An 8,184-nucleotide genomic window follows, 5' to 3' on the forward strand; every position below is an offset into this window, starting at 1 on the left:
TAGAGTCAATGCCCGATCTCTGAATATAAGCAGGTTTGGGCCAGGTTAGTACTTGGATGAGAGACCGCCTAGGAATACCAGGTGCTTTAAGCTTTTGGGGTTTCTTTCCTACTTTTATAATGTACTGGCGAGTAGATTGGCTGATCTTTAAATAGCCTTCTCTTTGCAGCAGTCTTCGCTTATGGCCATACCACCCTGAGGGCGCTAGAGAGCTAGTGAGAAACAGGAAGTGTGTTGGCTATAGGGAGGTGAGAAAGGCTCACCCAAACTTTTGTGTTGTTTTTTTGCGTTGTTTTTGTTCAAGATAATTATTTTTGTTTCTAGTTTTTTGTGTTATTTTTGTTATTTGTCCTCCCAACAGCTTTGCTGTTTGGGAGGGATCGTTTTAGTTTTGTGTTTTTTGTTGAAATGGATGGATTAACGGCTACAGACATGGATTTGGCAAAACAGACAAGGCAGCTAACTGAAAATGGACTGGATCAAAGACAACGAGAAAAGGATTACCCAGAAAGGCGAATGAAACGGATCTATACCAAGGAAGCAACGGTAGTGATTGATTTGACGGAGGTACAAGATGGGAGAGCAGAGGACATTATAGAAGCATTGAAAGACAAGATCGAAGTGACTAGCATACTAGCGGTAAGACCAAAAATGATGAAACAATATGAAATTACATTGGAAAAAGAGGAAGATATTGAGAAACTGGAAGAAGGATTGATGATTAAAGGAAAGACTTGTGAAATTAAAAAGTTGAACAATAAGGATTTTGCTGTATCTTTCATGCATCTGCCTGCTTACTTGGAGGATGACGATATTTTAAAGAAGCTGGAGGGATGGGGGGTGACTCCTATCTCACAGATCAAAAGGAGATTCTACCCGGGCACCCGCATTGAGGATGGAACGAGATTCCTGAGAGTACGGTTTCCAAAAGAGGTGGCTTCCCTGCCCTACAGCACGAGAATGGAGACGGAAGAAGGACCTCAGTATTTCAGGGTGATACATAGCCAGCAGGTGAGAACCTGTAGGTTATGTATGAGCCCTGAACACATGATGAAGGACTGTCCTGACTTCAAATGCTATAAGTGCTCGGAAAGGGGACATTTCGCGAGGGATTGTAATGCGGTGAGGTGCCCGGACTGCAGGCTTGTGTTAAACAAGTGCGAGTGCTGGTTCGGAGAACAACATCAGGAGGAAGAGCAGGGGTGTGGGCAGATGCATGAGGAAGCCGGTGAAGAGGAGCTACACGAAAACACGGAAGGAACACCAAGAGAGGATACCACAAGCACGGACGTTGAAGAGGAAAGTGAAAGGACTGGATCAACGCAGTGCAGTGAGGAAACGGGGTCACTGATGGAAATAACTGATACTTTACAGATTCAACTGGAAAAGACAGAGGATCAGGAGTGGGTCAGCGAGGATGGGAGAATGGACAAAGACAGTGAATGCATCGACGATGCCGGCACTACAGGAATCAATAAAAGAAGAAGACAAACTAAGGTAACACCAAATTTAGAGAAAGCCAAAAGAAAAGTATTAAAACAAGGATGTGATGAAAAACAAGACAGTGGGGAAATGGTAAAGGAAGGAGAGTGAATGAACTGACAAAATGGGGATTTTATGGCTTTTATTTTATTTTATGGTGCTGAAAATTGTGACTTTTAATGCTAGAGGATTAATGAATGTTTATAAATTTGAAAAGGTGAAGGAATTGTGTCGAAATGAAGATGTGATTTTATTGCAAGAGACAAACTGGAAAGAGAATGTTATGGAGGATATTAGAAAAAGATGGGAAGGGGAATTACTTGTTAACAATGAAGAGGAAAAAATGGGAGGAGGAGTGGCGGTTTTAATAAGAAAAGACAGAGGTATAAAGACAAAACTTATATATAATGATAAAAAAGGAAAATGTATGGTGGTAGAAATCGAAATGGAAGAAGACAAATTTGTTCTAGTGAACGTGCACGCTCCCAATGGAGAAAAAGAAAAGAAAATATACTTTAATGTTTTAGCTGATGTAATTGAAAAATGGGGGAAGGTGGTGATTGCAGGGGATTTTAACACTGTTTTTAGTAAAATGGATATGGCAAATGGGATGGTTTTTAAATCGGATGGGGGTAGAAAAGAATTAAGGTCATTGATGGAAGAGAAAAATATGATTGATGTGTGGCGGGAAAGAAATGGAAAAAAGAAGGAATTTTCAAGAAGACAGTTGGTGGGGAATTTTATGTGCCAAACCAGAATAGACTATTTTTTAAGTACCAGAAATCTTGAATGTTTCATTGATGGAATATTTTACAAAGAAACGACCTTAAGCGATCACAAAATGGTTTTAATGACGATGGATTTTAAAAGACAAACAAAGGGACCTGGGGTGTGGATTTTAAACACTGAGGTTTTAAAGAATGAAAGTTTTAAAAAAGAGATTGAAATGATATTAGATGGGAGGAAAAAAGACCTGATGTATATGGAAGACAAAAGGCAATGGTGGGAAAATGTTAAGTATGATATTAAGAAATATTCTATGAACTAATGTAATTTATTACAAAAGGTTAAAAGAACCAAGGAGAGAGAAATAAGGAGAACTCTAAAAGAGGAGTTAAATAAAAACCAAGTAGATGTGCAAAAAGTAATTGAAATAGAAAATACGTTGAGAAAAATAGAAGAGGAGAAATGCAAGGGGGCAATGTTGAGAAGCAAAGCAAAATATACGGTGGAAGGGGAAAAATGTAACAGATTCTTTTTTAATCTTGAGAAAAGCAGGGGGAGAGCGGAAACAATTAAAGAACTTAAAAGTAGCAATGGAATGGTGGTCTCAGATACAGAGGGGATTTTAAAAGAAGTGAAATCATTTTATGAGGAACTTTTTAAGTCTGAGGGGGGAGATGAGGAAAAAAGGAATATTTTGTTGCAACAGATAACAAGGAAAGTTGGCGAACAGGATAAAAAAATATGTGAAAGGGAAATAGAAACTGAAGAGATCATACATGCCATAAATCAATTAAGAGTGAGGAAAAGCCCCGGAGTAGATGGTATTGGAAGTGAGTTTTACAAAGTTTTTAAAGAAAAAGTAAGCGTGATTTTAAATGAAATTTTTGAAGAAGTTTTTAAAAAAGAAAGAGTAAGCCCAAGAATGGGGCTAGGATTAATGAAAATAATATACAAGAAAAAAGGAGACAAAACTGAGCTGAAAAATTTTAGACCCATTACAATGCTAAACACTGATTTTAAAATTTTAGCCAAGGTCTTAGCAAACAGATTAAAAAATGTCATGCCAAATATAATAGAAACAAACCAGGCGTATGGAGTAAAGGCGAGAGATATAGCAGATGTTACTAGCAGCATTAGAGATATAGCAGGGTATATAAAAGAAAAAGGCAAAAGTGCTTATGTTATTAGTATGGATTTTGAAAAGGCTTTTGACAGAGTTGAACATGGCTTTTTATTTGCAGTTTTAAAGGAATTTGGGTTTGGGAATAATTTTATTAAATGGATTTCGGTTTTATACAGGGATATTTTTACAAAAGTAAAATGCAATGGTTTTTTAACTCAACCTTTTAAAGTTTTAAGATCCATAAGACAGGGGTGTCCATTGTCGGCGCAGTTGTACTCATTGGTAGCAGAACCTTTAGGGCTTTTAATAAATAGAGAAAAAAGAATAAATGGAATACAAATGGAAGAGGGAGAAGAATTAAAGAAAATATTTCAATATGCTGATGACACGACAATTGTGGTTGAAAATGTAGAAAGTGTTAAAAGAGTGATGGAGAAAACAAAACTGTATTGTGAGGGTTCGGGTGCAAAGATAAATGAAGAAAAAACTGTATACATGAAATATGGAAGGGCAGAGGTTCTTACAGGGGTCTGTAAGTTTACAGAGGTGCAAGAAATAAAGATTTTAGGAATAATTGTAGCAAAGAATGAAAAGGAGGCTACGGACAGTATGTGGGAAGAGACGGTGGGAGGGATGGAAAGAAGACTGATTTTCTGGAGAAGCAGATTTTTAAGTTTAAAAGGGAAGATTTTAGTTGTAAACATGCTAATGTTATCTAGAATGTGGTATACATTACATGTGATGCCATTGCCAGACTGGGTTTTTAAGAGAATAAAGAAATGTGTTTTAGAATTTTTATGGGACAAAAAGCCTCCAAGAATTGCATATTTTACACTGATTGGGAAACCGGGGGAGGGAGGGATGGGTTTGGTGGATGTAGAACAAAAAATGAAAAGCATGAGAGTAAAGGTGGTAAGAAAATATTTGGATGATACGAACAGAGCAGAGTGGAAGAGATTGATGGCTCTTTATTTAAATAAATGTGGGAATTTTAATTTGGGGGAAAATGTTTTATGGATGAAGCTTAAGAATTGGATGATGGAGGGGATCCCACCATTTTACAAAGAGGTTTTAAGCGCTTGGAGGCTTTTTTTAACAGAGGTGGATTTTAATCCGGAGGGGAGAGAAATGATTTTAAATCAACCTCTGTTTTTAAATGGGAAAATAAAGATGCAAGAGTATGATATCTATTTTAAGAAGTGGTTGCAAGCAGGGTTTGTAAAGGTGAGGGATGTTTTATGGGAATTTAAAGAGGGATTTTTACCACTTCAAGTGATCATAGATGCAATGGATGAGGAGAAGGAGGACTTTAATGTAAATGTTTTAAAAAGACAATATGAACAAGTAAAAAAAGCAATCCCAGGACAATGGCTGGAAGAAATTATTAAGGAGGGAGAAAAAGAAAAGAAAATGAGCGTGTTTCTAAAATGTAAAGACAATATGGTGAATTTTAATTTGGGTTCTGTTAAAATGTTTTATGGGTTTTTTATAAATAGAGTTTTTAAAAAACCTCTTGCCAATCAGTTATGGATAAGGCATTTTAATGAAATTGAAGAGGAAGATATATGGAAGAACATGACATGGAAATGGTTGGATGTGGATTTACAAAGTTTTGATTATTTTATTAGACAAAATGTGATTTTTACTGAAATGAGATTGTGTGCAATGCAGAAAGAAACTAATGCCCAATGCAGAGTTTGTAAAAAAGAAGATGAAGGAATTTTACATTTGTTTTTATTCTGTGAGAAGTTGAGCCCATTTTTTAAGGAATTAAAGGAAATAATCAAAGACTTAAGAGATAATGAGGGGGACTGTAACTGGAATAGATTTTTTATGTTGGGAATGGCAGAGAATACAGCAAACAAGAAACTAATTAATTTGTTTTTAATTTTGGCCAAAAAAGCAATATGGAAAAGAAGGAATATAGTCAAAAACAGAGATTTTATTGCTAACCTATGGTTGATTTTTAAACAGTTGGTTGAAGATTATGTAAAAATGCTGTACAGTTATTTTAAACTGGAAAACAAGATGGGGGATTTTTATGGAATTTTTACGAAGGAGGTTACATATATTTTAAAACAAAAGCACTTTTATATGCCAAGAGAAGATTAAAGAATTTGATGAATTTGTGAATTTAGATGTTTTTGGTTTTTAGTGTTATGCATATTTTGGAAAAATGCTTTTGTGAAATGCTTTTGTTTTTATTAAAATTTCCCTGTAACAGCTTTAAAGTCTTGTACACAACTTATATTTTGACTGTGAATAAAAAAAAAAAAAAAAATAAAATAAAAAAGCTATGCCCGATCTTGTCTGATCTCGTAAGCTAAGCAGGTTTGGGCCTGGTTAGTGCCTGGATGGGAGACCGCCTGGGAATACCAGGTACTGTAAGCTTTTTTGAAATTTTTCACTTAGTATATAATAATTTTGCCAAAAAATAGAGTCAATGCCCGATCTCTGAATATAAGCAGGTTTGCGCCAGGTTAGTACATGGATGGGAGACTGCCTGGGAATATCAGGTGCTTTAAATTTTTGGATATTTTTCACGAATTATATAATATTCTTGCAAAAAAAAAAAAAAAAAAAAAAAGAGTCAATGCCCGATCTCTGAATCTTAGCAGGTTTAGGTCTGGTTAGTACTTGGATGAGAGACCGCCAAGGAATACCAGGTGCTTTAAGCTTTTGGAATTTTTTCACTTAGTATATAATAAATTTGGCAAAAAATAGAGTCAATGCCCGATCTCTGAATATAAGCAGGTTTGGGCCAGGTTAGTACATGGATGGGAGACTGCCTGGGAATACCAGGTGCTTTAAATTTTTGGATATTTTTCACAAATTATATAATAATCTTGCAAAAAAAAAAAAAAAAAAAGAGTCAATGCCCGATCTCTGAATTTTAGCAGGTTTAGGTCTAGTTAGTACTTGGATGAGAGACCGCCAAGGAATACCAGGTGCTTTAAGCTTTTGGAATTTTTTCACTTAGTATATAATAAATTTGGCAAAAAATAGAGTCAATGCCCGATCTCTGAATATAAGCAGGTTTGGGCCAGGTTAGTACATGGATGGGAGACTGCCTGGGAATACCAGGTGCTTTCAATTTTTGGATATTTTTCACGAATTATATAATAATCTTGCAAAAAAAAAAAAAAAAAGAAGAAGTCAATGCCCGATCTCTGAATCTTAGCAGGTTAAGGTCTGGTTAGTACTTGAATGATAGACCGCCAAGGAATACCAGGTGCTTTAAGCTTTTGGAATTTTTTCACTTAGTATATAATAAATTTGGCAAAAAATAGAGTCAATGCCCGATCTCTGAATATAAGCAGGTTTGGGCCAGGTTAGTACTTGGATGAGAGACCGCCTAGGAATACCAGGTGCTTTAAGCTTTTGGGGTTTCTTTCCTACTTTTATAATGTACTGGCGAGTAGATTGGCTGATCTTTAAATAGCCTTCTCTTTGCAGCAGTCTTCGCTTATGGCCATACCAGCCTGGCTATGCCCGATCTTGTCTGATCTCGGAAGCTAAGCAGGTTTGGGCCTGGTTAGTGCCTGGATGGGAGACCGCCTGGGAATGCCAGGTACTCTAAGCTATTTTGAAATTTTTCACTTAGTATATAATAATTTTGCCAAAAAATAGAGTCAATGCCCGATCTCTGAATATAAGCAGGTTTGCGCCAGGTTAGTACATGGATGGGAGACTGCCTGGGAATATCAGGTGCTTTAAATTTTTGGATATTTTTCACGAATTATATAATAATCTTGCAAAAAAAAAAAAAAAAAAAAAGAGTCAATGCCCGATCTCTGAATCTTAGCAGGTTTAGGTCTGGTTAGTACTTGGATGAGAGACCGCCAAGGAATACCAGGTACTGTAAGCTTTTTGGAATTTTTCACTTAGTATATAATAAATTTTGCCAAAAAATAGAGTCAATGCCCGATCTCTGAATATAAGCAGGTTTGCGCCAGGTTAGTACATGGATGGGAGACTGCCTGGGAATATCAGGTGCTTTAAATTTTTGGATATTTTTCACGAATTATATAATAATCTTGCAAAAAAAAAAAAAAAAAAAAAAGAGTCAATGCCCGATCTCTGAATCTTAGCAGGTTTAGGTCTGGTTAGTACTTGGATGAGAGACCGCCAAGGAATACCAGGTGCTTTAAGCTTTTGGAATTTTTTCACTTAGTATATAATAAATTTGGCAAAAAATAGAGTCAATGCCCGATCTCTGAATATAAGCAGGTTTGGGCCAGGTTAGTACATGGATGGGAGACTGCCTGGGAATACCAGGTGCTTTAAATTTTTGGATATTTTTCACAAATTATATAATAATCTTGCAAAAAAAAAAAAAAAAAAAAGAGTCAATGCCCGATCTCTGAATTTTAGCAGGTTTAGGTCTAGTTAGTACTTGGATGAGAGACCGCCAAGGAATACCAGGTGCTTTAAGCTTTTGGAATTTTTTCACTTAGTATATAATAAATTTGGCAAAAAATAGAGTCAATGCCCGATCTCTGAATATAAGCAGGTTTGGGCCAGGTTAGTACATGGATGGGAGACTGCCTGGGAATACCAGGTGCTTTCAATTTTTGGATATTTTTCACGAATTATATAATAATCTTGCAAAAAAAAAAAAAAAAGAAGAAGTCAATGCCCGATCTCTGAATCTTAGCAGGTTAAGGTCTGGTTAGTACTTGAATGATAGACCGCCAAGGAATACCAGGTGCTTTAAGCTTTTGGAATTTTTTCACTTAGTATATAATAAATTTGGCAAAAAATAGAGTCAATGCCCGATCTCTGAATATAAGCAGGTTTGGGCCAGGTTAGTACATGGATGAGAGACTGCCTGGGAATACCAGGTGCTTTAA

General features: G+C 36.2%; 1 pseudogene; it reads left to right on the forward strand.

Moving 5' to 3' along the window:
- Positions 1–6,795: 6,795 nt before the first annotated feature.
- LOC113084830 (uncharacterized) lies at positions 6,796–6,914 on the forward strand (annotated as a pseudogene).
- The last annotated feature ends 1,270 nt before the right edge of the window (positions 6,915–8,184 follow it).

The sequence above is a fragment of the Carassius auratus genome, unplaced genomic scaffold, assembly GCF_003368295.1.
Source record: "Carassius auratus strain Wakin unplaced genomic scaffold, ASM336829v1 scaf_tig00040666, whole genome shotgun sequence".
In the NCBI taxonomy this organism is placed as follows: domain Eukaryota; kingdom Metazoa; phylum Chordata; class Actinopteri; order Cypriniformes; family Cyprinidae; genus Carassius; species Carassius auratus.